Genomic DNA, 18631 nt, shown 5'->3' on the forward strand with positions numbered 1-18631 from the left:
TTACTAAGAAGCTTTAAAAAGTAAGTTATTTCTTTATATTAATAAATATAAATCTGCTGGAAACTGGAATTCAGATGAGGATAAATTTATACATATCTAGCCCAATTTTTCCCTCTCTCACAAACAAAAATGATTTTGAATAATTTTAAACCTAGAAACTAACCCTCAAGTATTAGGCTAAAAATAAATATCTGGAAATGTTATGTTTTTCTTTTCTCTCAGCTAAGAACAGTGCAGACTGCTGCATGCACACACGCACATAGGCTAAGCTAAGAGATGAACAGCCATCATGTCTTTTGCCTAGAGCAGTGGTTTCTAACCTTCAGGCTATGCTGAGCCAAATCAGCTCTTTCTTGGGTTTGGAAAAGCCTGGCAGCAATTATGGGACTCTCCTGTGAACACTTATACATAGGAGTGAGATTTTTTTATAATATATATAGAATAAAATCTGAAATCTATTCTACATAGATTTCCAAGTGGAAGCCAACTTATTCTTTAAAATATGCAGCTCTTGAATTTAGGTATAATTTTTATAAAGGCTGCTGTTAGCATTAAAAAAATGTTTGTTGTAATTACATTCACATTTATAGGCCTAAAATGCTGTATGAATGAATGACATCTTGTAAGCTGGGTTAGGTTGTTATTGTGATTTTAAATATGCTCTCTATTTAATCTTTACTCTGTTTGGGGGCTTTTTGTTTTGTTTTGGGGTTGTTTTTTTTTTTTTTTTTTTTTTTTTTTTTTTTTGGTTTTTTTTTTTTTTTTGGGAGGATTTGTGGGGTTTTGTTTTTGTGGTTTCGTTTTTGTTTGTTTGTTTGTTTGTTTGTTTGTTTTAATATTAATATTCCTTTGTGTGTTTCTGAGATATTTTCCTTCGAGTTGCAGGGGACATTTTCAGTTTCCAATAAACAGGAAGAAGATAGATATACTTATTACCTCTGTCCATGGTGCTTGTCATCCTTGCTTAAAGTTAGCAGCATTAGGGAAAATCAAGCATATTTTTTTCAATTTTTAAAATTTGACTGTTGAAATTCCTGTTCTTTTCTTGGACTTTCTTTATATGTGCTTATTGTTTTATTTACTACAAACAAGAAGAAGAAATTGAATGTTCCTTATTGTGACTGTTGTTTCTTGGATAAAATTATTTAGCATATTGCTAACGCTCAAGAGTGGTCCAAGATGAGACTAATTGGCATGTGGTCAGTCAGTTCTTCCTTTTTTTATTTATTTTTAAAAATAGGGGTTATGTTTTCTCTTTTTTAGTTAGTGGGAATTATACTGAACTGCCACAATTTCTCAAATAGAGATAATGCCACTTCCTCTGGCAGTTCCCTTAGTTCCCTGCATTTGCATCTCATCAGGTCTCATGGTCTTGTGCACTTTCAGGCTGCTTAGATGGTCTCAGACCTGATCTTCTCCTTCAGTGGGAAGTTCTTCACTCCCCCAGTCCCTGACTTCATCTTCTGTAACTCAGTAACTGTGCCTGGAACACTTGCTGGTGAAGACTGAGGCAAAGTAGTCATTGAGTACCTCAACTGCCTCCACATCCTGGGTAACCAGATCTCCCATTTCCTTCTGGAGGGCCCAGATTTTCCATAGTCCTCTTTTTATCACTGAGCCACCTATGGAAGCTTTTCTTATTGCTCTTGATGTCCCTGGTCCGATTAAATTCTATCAGGGCTTCAACATTCCTAACCTGATCCCTGATTGTTTTGGCAATTTCTCCCTCCCTTTATTCTTACCAGGGTAGCTATCCTTGCTTCCACCCTCTCCAGGCCTCTTTTCTTTGTCTGAGTTTGTCCAGGAACTCATTGCTCATCTATGAAAGGCCTCCTGGCATTTCTGCCTGACTTCCTCTTTATTGGGATGTAGCACTCCTGAGCTTGGAGGAGGTAACCCTGAATATTAACCAAGTTTCTTTGAGCCCTCTTCCCTCCAGGACTCTATCCCATGGTACTATACTGAGAAAGTCCTCAAAGAGTTCAAAATCTGTTATTCTGAAGTGTAGGATAATGAGCTTGCTCTGTGCTCTATTCATTGCCTTGAACCCTACCACTTTATGGTCACTGAAACCAAGGATCCCTTGAGTGTCATATTCCCCAATATCTCCTCCTTGTTTGTGAGAGTAAGGTCCAGCATAGTACATCTCTTCATTTGTTCTCTTATTACTTGGAGAAGGAAGTTATCACCAATGCATCCCAGGACCCTCCTGGATTTCTATGTCCCTTCAACAGGTATCAGTTTAAAGTCTTCTATTAGGGCCAAAGTTTGTGAGCATGAAGCTACTCCTACATGTAGGAGGACCTCATCTGATGGGTCTTCCTGGTTTCATGGCCTGTGGCAGATCCCTGCTATCTGAACCTGTCATCCCGTTAATCCTGACCCATAAGCTCTTTGTCAGCCCCAGCAGAGCTCTGTGTATTTCAGATGGTCATTGACCTAAAAAGCAACACCCTTCTCCTTCCCGTCTTCCCTGCCTGTCTTTTCTAAAATGCCGATATCCTTCCATTTCACCTATGCTCCAGAGTTCCTTACTGCCTCCCCAGGGCCCTGTAATCCTTCTGGACCCTCCTCAGACTCTTCCCGTCTGTATCTTTGTTGCCCACATGAAACAACAGCAGGGGATAGGCCAGTGAACAGAACGAGACTTGGTAGTATCTCAGTGACATCCCTTATATAAAACCCTGGTAAGAGGAACACCTCCCTGGAGATCATCAGTTCAGCAAATGGATACTTCCATGCCTCTCAGAGGAGTGTTGCCTCTCACCCATTGTCTTTTCTTAGTTGCACTGGTTGTTATAGTGTGAGCAGATTGGGCTGCCTAACTCAGCTCCAATTGATGGAATGGGTCTTTCTTTTCAGTTTGCAGAGCAGCAAAGCAGTTCTCCAAGGACATCTCAGACTTCAGGGGAATTTTTTTCCTCTTGTGTGTCCTTGCAAGCTGCTGCCTCCTGGAAAATCTCAGCATTCCCCTGGGGTTTCCCTGGCTCAGGAAACCCCCATCTGTGTGCTGCTATGCCCTTCTCTGCTGAGAAACACACCTGCTCCAGAGCTGTTTGCCTTGGTGAGTGAATATTTGACAGGAAGGGATAAAAACCAGTCAGGAATTAAGTTTCACAAGGCTCTCAGCTGATTTAAAACTTTCTTTAGAGTATTATTTTAAAACCAAGAAATATTCTTATTCAACAACCTGACTAAAGTACACAGTAAAAAAACAGTATGTACATCACACTGTAGACAAAATGTCTTTCCCGTGACTACCATTTTTTAATTTCATGGCCACATCTTTTCTTCAAGAAACATTGATTATGTACTCTAATATGGTTCAGTAGAGATATATCAGTTTAATTAACATTTTCTCAGGCTCAAAATAAAGTTCTAATGTATATTAGAGATATTCCTGAAAACAAGCAATCCAGTAAGTGTGTCACAAGCCTGAGTTTATATCTGTATAGTTTTTGGCTGGGACAGTTACTTCTCTTCATGGTAGCTTATGTGGTGCTCTGTTTTCAATTTGCGAAAATCTAAAAATTATGTTGCTAACACACCAGTGTTTAATGTATTGCTGAAGGGTGTTGACATAGGCCTTTCCTACTTCTCACTCAACACTCTTCCATCAACAAGTAGGCTAGAATGAGGAAGTCCAAGGCCCATTTGAAATTAATGTCACTAAGCATGTCAAGGATGACAAAAAGAATAGAATTTCCCCATACAGTGCCTAGTGCAAGTATATATACAATAATGCAATAATGATCAATGCTTCATTCTGAATAGCATATAGAAGGTAAAATACTTAAATATAAATACTTAAAATACTAAAATATATGCCTTTTTTTCCTTCCTTCCTATCTGTTTGATTGTTTGTTTGTTTGTTTTAATAAGGTAACAGTGTCTTATAGAAATAAACTAACCTGAACTGAATATTTAATTTCCTAGGGCAAGTAGGAAAAATAAAGGAAATAAACATACAAACAAAATCAACTCATATACATACAGAACTATGTCACCAGATGAATACTATTTAAAAATCTGCTGATGTTTGCTTACATCTATTGTGCAAGAAATCTAGGTGAATTTTTTTTGTTTGAAGGACTATCTGTTCATATGTCTCAGAATAATACCCTAGCTATGTTTTCACCTCTGCAGGAAACAGATATATTACTTGTATTTTAGAGTTTGCATTTAACAGAGAGGTAAGCTTCACTTGGCATTTAATGTCTAGTGACATCTTGCCTTTGTGGCCTGGTTTCCATATGAGGCATCTCATCCAACAAAGTAGATTTCACCCCCCTGTAAGGTGACACCTTCCAGCTCCTACCAAACTCAGAATGTAAATGGGCAAGTGACACACAATCAAGTGAATTTCTACCCTGTGAAAGGTGACAGCGTAAAAAACCCTGTTGAGTTCAGGACTAAAACAAATGGTTTTACTTCAAAGAGAGCCAATATTCCATTTGGGCTTAATCTATAATCCAGCTGGAGGCAGATATCAGGGGCTTTCGTGCTGGAGGCAAATGAAGAGCTGCTGGTCAGCACTGTCTCTTCTAGGAGAGCAAATGTTTCCTAAGTCGAATTCCTCCACAAAGTAAGTAGGAACAGATGATCACCCTAGTTTTCTTAGTGTTTTCACCAGTAACTCAAACTGGGTTCCTATACTCATTCTGGCTGTCCCCCTAAACAGTATCATTGTGATAATGTTCAAAGTTAAAATGGTGTCGTGCATGACTGTCATATATTATTCACTACCAAAATCAGTTTGAAGATGGAAATTATATCCACCCATAGCATATATAAATATTGATTAAAGCAGATTGTATAGTCTTTCAGTTTAATAGCTAGGTTGTATACATCCACAATTGAAGTAATTCTAACCCAACATCAATTTATGAAATAGATGTCTCCAGCTTTAGTTTCCCATGTTATAGGGCTTACTAATGATGGTTACTGTGTTTTTTGGAAGTGCAGGGTGGAATTTTCAGGCTCACATGGCCTATAGAGAATATCTCAGACATAACAGCAGCCACCTGGCTATTAGATAAATCTGGAATCTCTAGCAACATTTGTTTGCTCTCTGTGAGATACTTTTTTATGTGCATTTCTTCAACTGAATCTTTTCTGCAGACTCTGAGGGTATATGCAGACAGAAAGACAAGTTTCATCTTGGGCCAGAAAAAGTATACATTTAAACTCATTTTTCCAGATGTACTATTGGACTTATGTTCACTATTTCTTCAGGCAAAAGCACTTTCTCTCTTTTTATCTGCCCAGAATCACAACAAACTTAGTTGCATACATGTTCAAAGAAATGTTTGCAATGATCCAGCCTAAAGATTGATTCTATATCCACAAACCTTGCAAAGACTCATACATCACTTTATGTTTCTGTCTTAATAAAAAGAATGATTTTTCTCTTTCAGTCAATTTTCTAGCTTTCAGTCTTTGAGGTTTTCTTTTTTATTTTTTTTTCTCTTCTAACATGTGTAGTGCTTTAAAATATAATTTTCTCTTCTCATTCATCCATTTTCAGTTTTGTTCTGGTCCCTTGGGGTTTTATTTTCCTCTCCAACTTTGTCTTTTATTTTTTTACACAACTTTGACAAGTATAGTATTAGAAGTTTCTTTTTAAGGAATCTTCCACTCTAGAAACCAATCAAGACAAAAGGAAATCTATATTTTGCAGATCATTTACTGTGCCTACACTGTCTGCACACAGAACAAATACAGAAGAAAACATTGCTACTGAGGGAATGATGAAGAGTATAACATCATGAATCGTTCCAAGTGACATTTGCTAACGTAGTACTCTTCCTACAATATTGAACTGCTTACCCTGTTATTTGATTTAATAAGAATATAAGGAGACCTGCACACCCAAATTCTGATTAACAGATTTTTAGAAACATAAGAGACTAAAATAAGAATTTCATGGTGAGTTTTTAAAATTGGAACCCTGTTGTTTCAGCTATATTTGACAGTCATAATAATTTGGAGTGTTTCCAGGAAGAAGCTTCATTTGGAATCTGATTCAGAGAGATATTTGGGGAACAAGGAATACATGTCAGGTATAAATAGTAGCTTCAGTAGACTAGAAAGACTCACTACAAGAATAACAAGCAAAAACAATTAGCATTTTAACACATAAACAAGGAAAGAAAATTGCACAAAAAGGAAAGCCAAATAATGAGCTTTTTCCTATAAAAATAATTTAAAATAACAGACTGAATCTGAGAACAACAATATTTCTGACAACTGTGTTGCATTTTGTTTGCCTTACAAAGAAATAACTAATGTATAGTCTCTTTCAAAACATATATAAAATATTTCTCTTTTTTATTTTATTTCTTTAAACTTGTTTCAGTGTGATTGCTGATACACTCCCTTTGCTAGTCTTCCCATGATGCAGCTTTGGCAAGCAATCAGGCATTTATGCCATTTGGCTTCACTACCACCATTTGCAATCTATGCACATTTAATATTTTCTCATCTAGTAATTGGTACCTCTTGTTTTATGTAGGGGAATTTACCTGTAAAAATGGACATCCAGAATTCTTAGAATTTTTGGGAAGTTCTACTAAAACTGCCCCTTGCCTAGGAATACTGCAGAAGAAGTGCCAAGCACTAACACCAAGGTGAAAGCCCCTCTGGGATATTGTGGAGCCTCTCAGATGCATGCATCAGCTCCAGAAGGAATTTTGTCTTCCCTTGCTTTTCCTGAGGGTCTGTAGCTGTGATAAACTGACTAAAAGTGGCAAAAAAGTTCCCTCAAGATTTTAGAGCGATATGAATGATCTCTATATCACAGTGTTATGACGGAAAAGGAGATACAGAAGTAGAGAGATTTATTTAAAATGCATTTCTAATCTATTTCCTTTTCCTTTTAAGGGAACAAAGCAAATTAGTTTTGTTCTCCCTTTCTTATACTTTTGAGCTTTTCATTTTTCTCTTTGAGATAAAGCAAATCCATTTGGAACACAATTCTTCCTCCTCTCCATATCCCACTCATTTGGCTGCCAGAACAAGGAAAATTTGATTCAGTCACTTGGAATGCAGCCCAAAGAGGACACTCAAGGTCAAATTTTGGAAGGCAAATAAACAAAAAAATATGTAGCAGTATACATTAGTATGTATAGGATGTATCAGTATGTAAGTTAGTATACATGTAATAATACACATTAAAGAGTTTTTCTTCTGCAAAGTCTAAGATGTTCCCTTAAAAATACAGTGCTTAAATCCTGTATTGTACCCAGTGCTCACATAACATCCTTTCTTATGGCTAAGCTTATCCATTTTCTTTGCTTGTACGTACTAAAAAGTTCTCAATAAATACACACTTTAGTTGGAGAAGCAGACTTGGTGTAAAGCAATTTCAATCAGGTTAATCAGAAAATGGTGAAAACAAAATGGTGCTGAGAAACACTTCTGCATTTTTCATTCTTTTTAAAAGAATCAAGCAAATGAAAAAAAAAAAATGAAAGACTGAATACTGACTTGTGGCAAAAAAAAAAAATGCAATATGAATGCAATAAAACTGCTGCTAACAAATTTGTGCAAGGCAGTGTTTAAACACTCCAGAGATTTGTAAGAGACAGAAAGAAGAGAGAAACGTGAAGGATTGTAGTGGTGTGGGTTTGGTTTTATCAGTTTTATGTATGTATTTGTTCCTTGTATTAAGTTCATTTTTATAAGTTATAATGGTTTGCCCCATGCACCCATGTTCCACCCTCATTGGTTTCATCCCAACCCCAGTTCTATGTCAATCATAAGTTATCCAGCCCCTGGGCCTTGTCTGTCACTTTGGGGTCTCTCCTGAAAGTCTGGAAAGTTCCAGGAAAAAACCCAAGTGATTGGACAAGACTTCAGCTGTCTCCCCACCTGAATTATTAATTTGTTACTATGTATGTCATTTATCCAGAGAGCCTTGCCCCTTTGGCCCCTGATTTGTCCCCAGTTAGACCCATCCCTGAGTTCCTCCCCCCAGTAAAAGGTGCTGCATTGGGGGGGGGTTCAAAGAGATTCTTTTCCCTCGTTTTTCCCCTGCTGCTTCTGCTGAGGGGTGTCTGCTGGGGCAGATACCCTGATGAATAAAACCAGCAGTTAACCCAGAACAGCCTTCTCTTTTTTCCTGCTGTCATTGCTTCACTCCTTCAAGCAAGACAAGAACTCACAGGGGTCGGTGAGGTTCATCCTGCTACCGAGCCGCCCCCTTTACTGTTGAGGTGTCAGGGCTGGCCGAGGCAGAAAAAGACGCCTCAGCAAAGGATGGAACAAAATACACATTTTGGGGAGGCAGAGAGGGAGGGTTGTGTGTTTGTTTGTTTTCAATTATGTATAGTAAATTTAAATTTATCTTATATTTAAAATAGTATTTATAAGACACAAACCCACAAATAATAGTGACTGAAACTCATTTAAGATTTAAAATTTTAAACTGTATTTTAAATACTAAATTGACCATCTGGTTCTTTAAAGATAAATGTATTAACTGCATGAATTTACTTCAAGCTAGTGTGTAATCTAATTTCTCTAAGAAAGAGCCATGCAAATGTGGGACAAGGAGGACTTGTCTAAGCCTCTTTAAGTGTGAAGAATGCCAGGGTATGGAGGTTGGATTTTTTTTTTTTTTTAGTATATTAAAAATACCTAGTATTCTCTTTGAGAAGATCAATTGTTAAGCTCACCAGCTTTCTTCTTTTAGTTTACTACACTGGGAATATATTTTCTTATGTTACATCCTCTTCATCTGTAATATTTCTGTCTCTGCTTAGATGAACATTAGCTAAACAAACCAGCTGAATCTGGGGTTTTGATCATGGTCTGGTTTGCACAACATTGACTGTGCTGGCAGCAGATGGAGTACACCTGTTTCAAAGGGGGAGAAGGATCTTTGCACAGGAGTTAGCAGACCTCATTAAAAAAGCTTTAAACCAGCATTGAAGTGAGAAAGCAATAAAACCAGGCTCACTAGATACAAGCCTGGGGGAGGCATGCCAAGGCTTGAGGACAGTGTGCTAGAGAGGTACTGCAGTGGAAGTAGGAGATGGGAATCAAAGCAGCCATGAAGACGAGGGTTATTGACATGTAAGAAATCATGGAAATGACTGATAATAATCACATGGGAAGTAGGCTTTCTCCCTCTAAAAGGGTGCTGGGATCAGCATCCCAACCAAAGTGCATCTACTGCAATACACACAACAGCAAAGAAGAGATCTGGAAGCCATAGCACAGAAGGAAAACTATTACAGACATCATCACAGAGAGAGGCCGAGACAATTCTCTGAACCGGAATGCTGCAATGAATGGCTTTTAACTCTTCAGGGGGCATAAGCAAGGAGGGAGAGGAGATGCGCAGCCCTGTATATTAGGGAGTGTTTTATTTATAGATTAATGATGGTGTTAATAGGGTTGCGTGCTTTATGGGTAAGAACCAGGGGAAGGACAACTAGGCAGATACCCTGGTGGCAGTCTGTTATAGATCATGAAATCACAATGAAGAGGCAGAGGAAATATTCTAGAAGGAACAGGGAGAAGTCACCCCATCACTAGCCCTTGCTCTTGTGCAGGAATTTAAACTTACCAGTGCTCATAACAATTTTCTGTGCTTTTTTTTCCCAGCTGACACAAGAATGTAACTGGTAATCTAACTCATAAGAGTTGGAATTGCACAGATACAGGCAAGGTCTCACTGAATTGTGTTTTTCATTAATGGATGAATAGTGAAGTTTGTTGCTTTTTTTTGCAAGCCAGGTGGAGCACAGTCTACAGGATTTGCATAAACAGGTTTGAGAATTAATATTTTAAGAGTCATGGTAGTGTATTTATAAGGCTAGCAATAAAAAGGAAGCTTTAAGACTGTCTCAAAGTAATGGAGGATAAGATGAATGCTTTAAGCAAACCTTTTAGAGACAGTATTTTATGCGAGAGGTTAAAGAAATCTAAAGCTCGAAATGACCCAAAAGTAAAGTCCTTCATGTAAAGTGCTCCAAACTCTTGACTATTTTGTATAAGATGGGGAATACTTTCAAAATAATTATTAGGCACAAAACAGAGCCAGATTTCAGGGTCAAATCCTCATAGTCCGTGGCTCTCAGAATTTTATACAGGTGAACTGAGATTTTAATAATGCCCTTACTTTTGCTGGTTGGTTCACAGATCACATGGGAAGGGAATTTTTCTTATATCTCATACCACAGTATTTTCAATAGACTCCTGTATCTTCAAAAAGCACATACTTAGGTAACTTTTCAATAAGGTTTTTTATTTTACTTAAATTGTCTTTTGTTTTCCTTCATGATTTTCTTCTGGTCATGCTGGTTAAAGAAAATAACAATGAAAGAATACATGCTCAGTCCTCTTCTACTAAATTCAAAGGCAATTTGTTGTTGTTTTAGTCTGAGAGACAGAACAAGGACAAACAGACATTGCTTGCTTCAGGGTGCATATTTTTATTAAAAATGTTCATCAGAGCACAAAACCTTCAACTAAGAGAACACAAAGGAAAGAAGCAAAGGTATATCTATGTATAGTTAGATAACAAAAAAAAGTGTATGAGAGGTGGACATGATTTTACAGAATAGACAGATTGAAAAAGGTTAATTGTTAAGGTAGATAAAATAGCTAATATATCTTTTTTCAGGATCATATAAAAATCAGGTAAAAAACTGTGCTTCAGAGATGATTCTCTCTACCCTGTGGAGATTTTCATCCAGACCATAGAGCTCTCAGAGTGCACTAGAGACTCCTCTTGTCTTGCAGTCAGGCTCTTTTCCAAAATGTTTTCTATCATGTGTGTCAAGATGCCCCAACTGAAGGAAATGAAGTTGCACACTTAGAGAAAATGCCCAGAGGAACATATGAAGACCACAGTGTAAACACAAAAAAAATCTCATGAATTGGGTGAACACTGCTTTTCATAACCTATGATTTCATTCTGCATCCAAAATTTGAACTTTTGAGAAATTTTAGTAAGAAAACCCCCAGACTATAGTGTTAAATTTATATATTTAATAAACTCTTAAAAATTGTATTAGTGGAATTTTAAGATTTGAGTTTTAAATGTGTAAAATCAATACACATTTATGATATCCAGTAATATTTGTACAATAATACATTTTAATGGCTTTTCTTTGAAGTAGAACAAGTAGTCATATATTCTCAGTTTCTCACAATGCCAAATAGAAAGAATGTTTACAGGGATTATGCATTTCTAAAAGATTTACTTCTATAGTTCTAAACTGTTGGTTTAGAGTTCTAAGGAAAAAGGCCTAGTTATCTTTAATATTTTTTTTTATATTTTATTGTCTCTCTTATTTATTTTAACCAGAAAGCTTTCTACTGGAGTCTAAAAGGATGGCTACAACCTTGTCAAAATCGCAGTGTCAAATGCATGTAAAATAAAGGTTTCAAGGTGAAAATCTATAAAGAAAAAACAAAACCACAAAAACTATAGCAAAAGACACTAGTTCAAAAATTGTTTGTTTGTTTTGTTAAAGAGGATCATTCTCCCTGCCTCAATGATTTTTCCAGTTCTTACTCACAGCATGGTATGAAAGGACATAAAAGAGAAGTGTCACTTTTGAAAGAGGAGAACTCCAATTTGTAAAACGAAATCTTCTGGCTTATGGTGGAAGACACTGACAAATACAGCTACACTTGTATTCTGAGACTGCTTCTCCATCTTTTGCCTTGTAATTCTCTTGCTTCCAGCATAAAATCCCCCAAAAATCCCCAAGAGCAGTATAGGGTTCTTCTCACAAACAAATTTTATGTGGTTAGTATATCTCCACTACAGTTATATCTATATCTATGGTTTAAATAAATCAATTATAGGGTAAAGACATTTGTTCAGTCAAATTCAAAGCATTACATTTTTTGCTTTTCAATGTAAAACAAGATCTGATGATGTCATGACATGAAATAGGATCAGATTTCTACTCCAAAGCATAAAGCCAGGTGGGTGGAGGAAGAGCAAATTCACAGGTATTTTTTCAGAATCAAGGCTCTAGTGCCAGTGCAGTCGAATTTTATGTGTCAAATATTTGTAATCGAACTGTGCTTAGTAACTGCTGATTAATGCCTAGAAATGCTGAACCCCAAAACAAAATCTAAATATCTCTAATTCTTCATTCCTTCAAATATTTAATTTAGATAAATTTATGATTTCATGGGAATAATAATAATAGAATATATAATAGTAATAAATACCAACCATATGAACTTCAACAAGGGAAAGTGATGAATTCTGCACCTGGGATGGGACAACCATGGATGTACAGAGTGTGGGGGCCTCCAGGGTGGGCATATTGCTCAAGGACGGTTTTCTCCACAGACTGTTGGGCAAATACCTGCTCCAGCATCAGGAGTACCTCTTCCCTTTCCTTATTCTTTGGCCTTCATGTTACTAGGGCTTTTTTTCATGATTTTTTAAATTTTTTTTTTCCTCATTCCATACTGTTCTCTGTGTTTTAAACATCTTTTCCCAGAGGTGGTACCAGCTTGTGTGAGGGGCTCAGCTGTGCCCTGTGGTGGGTCTGTGATGGAGCCAGCTGGAATCAGCTGTGCTGAGCACAGGGCAGCCCCAGCCCGTCCTCACAGAGGCCATCCCTGCAGCCTCTGCTGCTGGAGCCTGGGCACCTGCACACTGCACAGCTCAGTGCATCAAACAAAGCACATTCCAATAAGATCTCACTTTTACCTCCTGAAATTTGAGCACTTTTATTCCTCTCCAGGAAATTATGCTGATGTTGCTCTCCTTTCAAAAGTAAGAGAAATTTAACTTCTATGACTTTCATGATAGTCAAGTTTTAATTTTAAATAAGTAAAAGTAATTAAGCAAATAAAAGGGATGATTCAGCCAGGAAAAATTTTATGTTTTCCCACTTCAAAATTTATCCATCCCATCAGTCATCTCAAACTTTTTTACTTGACATATGTTTGACAATAATTGAATAAACCTCCTCTTATATTTGGGACAAAGTATATACCATGTATTCACTCTCAGCTCAAAATTCATTTTTTACAATGGCCCGACTGAGGCCCTTCTTTTGAAAAAGATGTGTATTTGCACATACTGGAAGCTGATGAAATGACTAAGAAACATTTTAAACAAATAAGCAGCTGTTTTTCAAAATGTTCTCTAAATCTACTTCAAAACTGAATAAAACCTGAAAATTTATTAGAGCAAGAAATATGTCTGGCAGGATCAGATAAGTTATATCATATTATTTTACTGCACAACTAATGCATAATGTAAGGTATTGCTAGGGAAAAAAAAATATATCCAGTAAACTTGGCACTTTTCATTGGCAGTCCTAATATGAACTTCTTTCTCGACTTTCATGGTGACACTAATAATTTTATTTCTACTCAATTGTATTATTACATGATAGGCTATAACTATAGTGTAACATACTGTACAAAAACCAATGGCATATGTGATTCTGCAATGCTGTGAGAAAAGCTGATAATAGCATCACAAAAGCTTCTTTACTTTCAGTTTTGGCAATTATACACATTATACATATTATGGTGTTCCAGCCAGCCAAAGGGAAGAAAGGCGCAGAGCTGTCATCAAGCTATGCAAAAGGTGCATACTTAGAGCCTGACATGTGGTTTGTGATTTGAGTAATCTGTTCTTAAGTTACAATTATAATTATACTGGATGAGCACAATGTCAATCCAAAGATGGACAGATGGGTTTTAGCTGGCCTGGTTCTAGGGAATAAAGAAGGATAATTGCTAGAGTTTCCAAATATTGACCTGATTTAGAGATGCTGTGTTGAGTTATTTTAACATCTGAGAAGAGAAATCTACAAAATCTGATAAACTGCATTACTTCCTAATATTATTTTCATATGTAAAAAACTATATATTATCTATGAAGTTAAAGAATAGTTATAGCAAGTACAAGAGTTTCCCCCGATAAAGCAATTTATCAAATTTCAGAAACACTGATGGACTCAGTATAGGCTTAATATCTTTAAATTTTCTCTCTGTGTCCCTCCTGTTAACGGTGTTGATATTGCACAACGAGTATGTTTCTCCATAATCAGACATTTAGTGCAGCTGATGTACAATTTTATTTTTTTGAGAGTGATAGCTTTTATAGCACTTTTTCATCAATTTTTACCAGAATGAGGTCAGTTCATGTGTAGAAGAGTGAACAAATTGCTATCCCCTAAAAAACTGCTAAATAAAAAAAGAGAAGAAATCTGTTCCTTATGTTTCTCTGGAGTCCCAATATAATAGAAATACATTAAAATTTCCAGGCTGAAGGATAAACGTGAAACTGAGATCAATTCTGTTATGCATTGTAATGTGATTTTTGATTATGAGACTTAATTTTTTAAAATTTTTTTTATTTATTTTTGGTATTGTCAAATTAGTTCTTTTAGTCTTATCAGCCTGCAACCACACTATTTGCTGGTTTAAAATATCAGTCATATTTCTGAAGCAGGTCTTGTTCCTTAATTCTTATCTTTTCCTTGTCCTTTAACTAATTTCCTTTGCAAACATCATTAGGTAGCTGAAGTAAGTCAATAGTTGTGTGCTACTAGGGGTAATCAGGTTCCCATGAATTTTCTGGTCAACCATTTCCATTATTCAAATCTTTTCTGGATCTTCCTAATTCCCAAGAAGAACATGAACTTGTACATGTTAGGGTTTGAGAAACTGATTGAGATCTCTTTTTTTAACATCTACTGTAAATTTATCATGGTTAGATCTTCACTTCCATGTTCACAGAAACATCTCTGGGTGAACATTGTCACAATACTCTTAATTGTGTTTGGGGTGAGACACAATCACCCCACTTTATTTTATTTGAGTCTCTGCCAAGAAGTCAGGGAAAATGTTTCAGCATTCTCAAACGAATCTCCTTTCTCTGAAGCAGGGACTGTAATTTGATAATCACACAACACATTCAGCTTCCAGTGTTGATGCAGTTTAGGATTATTACCTACAGAAACATGTTTTGTTTCTTATCTAAATCTAAAGCTGCAGCTGAACAATTTAACTGAGAAGACTGTCCACTAAGAAAATAATTACTCTTGTGCAATATTTTCCAACTGTTTCTCCAAATCAAAATACAAATATGCATTTACTGTGTTCTCATGTGCCCTGTAGGTCATAGCAATAGTGTATTTTCTTGGATTAATTACCAGAAATATTGTCATAATTATTGACTATTATATAATTGAGAAATATTGTACGATAAAGATACTTTGATACCTTTATAAACTACAAAATTATTAAACAATCCTGTTTGAGCATTTAAGATTGTTCTTGTAGCAAAGACAAACAAAACTTGATGGAAATGTATATACTATGTCAGCTATGTCTTCATAGGAATGAAAGTTATCCTATTACTTTTTTCTCTGTTAGGATTCATATAAGAAGTAAAACTGAGGAAAAAAAAAAAAAACAAACAAACTGAAAAACGCCAAGACAGAATGCTTTATTAAACACCGGGTTAAGACTGACTATAGTGTTGCACACATTTATTCTCATTCATGTGGCAATCAAATATCCAGCAAAAGGCAAGTGTGTGTCATCCAGGCATGATTTATTCAGCCCTAAAAAGGACACAAAGTAATTTAACATATTTTCTTGCTCATATTCGGATGTTTAGCTTCAATATTTTTGGACATCTTTACATCTGGCACAAACAGATAATGAAGAGTTTTAATGAAATTTCTTGAGAGGAATGTATTTGATTTGCTTTTTTAAAGTTGATACCTTATTTTTTCAGTTCCAAAGTTGTCTTTTACTCTTTGGGATCACCTGTACCACATAACAGAACCAACAGTACTCCTTTGCCTTTTTTTTTTCTAGAAGGAATGTAACAAAAATAGTTTTAGGTAAATTTAAATTTCAAGCAACCATTTAAATTGGGGAAAAGTAAATTATATTTCTTTTAGATTAAAATGATTTGAAATAATTGTTCCAAGAAGTTTAAATGGGGCTATAATATGTAACCTTAAATAAAATCTCTCAAAACATATTAGGTGTGGGATACTTATAATATTTTGCTCCACAAATTTCTACCTATTTTTCATAGGTAGAAATTTCATAGCACTTCTTGCTAAATTACACGCAGCCACAGTGAGATATATAATCTGATACATATCTACTTATATTGCACATATAGAGTTTTAATTTTTGTCATCAAATGTAATGGGTGATTTGAATTGCTGGCTTGTAGTGAAAATATTTTTTTAATTCCTCTTTCTTGCATAGGGAGGGCACTGATGTAGATATTGCAAGAAAAAAGGACCTCCAGTATCAATGGCTATAAAACAATAAGGTAGATACAGGTTGTTTCAGCATCTCCATTATACCAGGTTACATTGGAACATTAGAGGATTTATAGCTCTGAGCAGATAATTCTCCCAAGATTTCTATGTGGCTGGCTGCACATATCTTTGTGTGAGAAAGCTAAACCACAGAGAATTTCACTGTCCATATGAACTAGATTAAGAAACAATACTGACAATCTGAGAACAGTCTGGGAAAAGAAAATGAATCAATGAATCTCTCAAGAGGCCAAGCAGGTTATTATAGCAACCACTATGAGCAGTACAAATTCGCAGTGATACCAGTGGAGAATCATGATGTGATAGTTTCACATACCAAATTAGTAAGTAAAAGAGCCAGAGTGCTATTGGTTAGGAAGCAAACTCTACAATGTTTAAGAACAGTCAGAATTCATACACTTCAGTACATTAAAAAGCAAGCAAACAACAGGGAAGAATTATTTTGTGGATGACAAGGACTTTTCATATTTTTTCAGCAGAATTTACTAAAATTAAGTTGAATAATTTTAACAAAATCAAATCAAATTCTGCTTCTAGAAACTATTAAAGTATAGAAGACTAAAGTACTAATAAACCAGTTCAGTACCTTGTTACAGTAGTAACTGAACATTTTGCAGAAAGCTGAACCAGAAGATACTATCTGAAATCATATAAATTATATAAGTAGCATCAGTTTTATACTTAAAAGTAAGTCAATATTAATAGTCACATAATCATAGAAAGAATGACTTCATTACGACTAGATCAACTTTGTATTTAAAGAACAACTGTGATCAGGACTAAGCTAGTTAAGGCATGGGTTTAAATAGGAAGATATCAAAAACTCCAAAATGAATGCAGATTACACTACCAGCAGCAGCACAGATGCTCTTAAGATGGTCAAATTTAATGTGCTTTTTGTGCATCCATGTTGACTGTTTCTGCCTACCTTCTTGTCTTTACAATGCTTGAAATTCCTGTACTAGTATACTTCATTATCCTGGTTATTCTGCTGTATTTTTCTTGTTCCTGTATCAGATACCTTATTTTTGCATTTGTGTTAAAAACAAACAAACAAACAAAAAAAATGATCTGGAGTTATCAACTATGTTGTGTAGTTTACTGATATTTGTTTAAAAAAGGATAGTTATAAAATAAGAACTATTATCCTGATTATTCTACCTTTCTATATTGTGGATTGGTGAAAATATGTGTTATATGGGCATGCTGATATGCTCAGAATTTTATGTCATTTTCAGTTTGGAATATTTGTTTCTCACAAAAGGAAAATGGTCTTCCATCTTTTGATGTTAACATCCTTTGCTTACTCAGTGAGTTCACCATTGATACAAAACTGGGAGAAGTGGCCAATACCCTAGAATGCTGTATAGCCCCTCAGAAGGACCTGAACAGATTGGAGAGATGGGCACAGAAGAACTTTCTGAAATTCACCAGCAGCAAATACAGAGTCTGCCACCTGCACCAGTAGAGGCCAGGGAAAGACCTGCTGGGAAGCAGCTCTGTGGAGAAGGATCTGGGGCTCCTGGTGTACAACAAACTGTCCATGAGCCAGCACTCTGTCCTTGTGGCCTTGCAGGCCAATGGTATCTTGGGGTGAACTAGGAGGAGGACTGCCAGCAGCTGCAGGGAGGTGATCCTGCCCCTTTACGCAGCCCCAGTGAGGCACATCTGGAGTGCTGTGTCCATTTCTGGGCTCCTCAGGACAAGAGAGACATGGAGCTCCTGGGGTGGGTCCAGCAGAGGCCAACAAAGATAATTGGGTGACTGGAGAACCTCTGTTACAAGGAAAGGCTGAGAGAGTTGGTCCGGTTTAGCCTTAAGAAGAGATGACTGAAAGGACATCTCAACAATGTGTATAAACACCTAAAGGGGCCAGGCTCTTCTTGGTGATGCTGAGAAACAGGATGCAAGGCATTGGATAGAAACTGACGCACAGGAACTTCCATCTGAATTTGAGGAAGAACTTCTTTACTGTGTGAGTGATCAAGCACTGGAACAGGTTTCCCAGAGATGTCGTGGATTCTCCCTCACTGGAGATAATCAAGAATCATCTGGGCAAAATTCTGTGCTATGTGGTCTATCAGGGAGCTTGGACCAGATGACCCACTGTGGACCCTTCCAACTTTAACCATTGTGTGATTCTGTGATGCTCTTCAAATAAAAAAAAAAAATCAATTTTAATTGATTCAGTGAAGGAAGCCAGGAAAAACTGACCTGTGTTTTAGAAAGTTTATAGGACCAAGTCATACTCTCTTTTCTTTTTTTGATTGACTGAATAATCATGATTCCACTAGTGAGGATGAAAATACTGGAGCAAATTA

The 18631-nt window shown here is 36.3% G+C and overlaps 2 long non-coding RNA genes across 3 annotated transcripts in view; one reads left to right on the forward strand and one right to left on the reverse strand.

The window, feature by feature from the left end:
• Positions 1-18631, forward strand: part of LOC310909430 — a 306230-nt gene that overhangs the window by 32850 nt on the left and 254749 nt on the right. The gene's annotated exons all lie outside the window — the stretch shown is intronic.
• The window catches only part of LOC310909429, a 36596-nt gene continuing 28655 nt past the window's right edge, over positions 10691-18631 (reverse strand). The window contains exons 3-5 of one of the 2 annotated variants that reach the window (XR_014590074.1): positions 16897-16950; positions 15733-15824; positions 10691-10802 (exon numbers count right to left, since the gene is read on the reverse strand). This is a non-coding gene — a long non-coding RNA (uncharacterized lncRNA). The remainder of the gene's footprint in view (positions 10803-15732; positions 15825-16896; positions 16951-18631) is intronic. The other variant, XR_014590075.1, reaches the window with a different exon arrangement.

This window comes from Zosterops lateralis (assembly GCF_965231275.1).
Source record: "Zosterops lateralis genome assembly, chromosome: 5".
NCBI classification, from domain to species: domain Eukaryota; kingdom Metazoa; phylum Chordata; class Aves; order Passeriformes; family Zosteropidae; genus Zosterops; species Zosterops lateralis.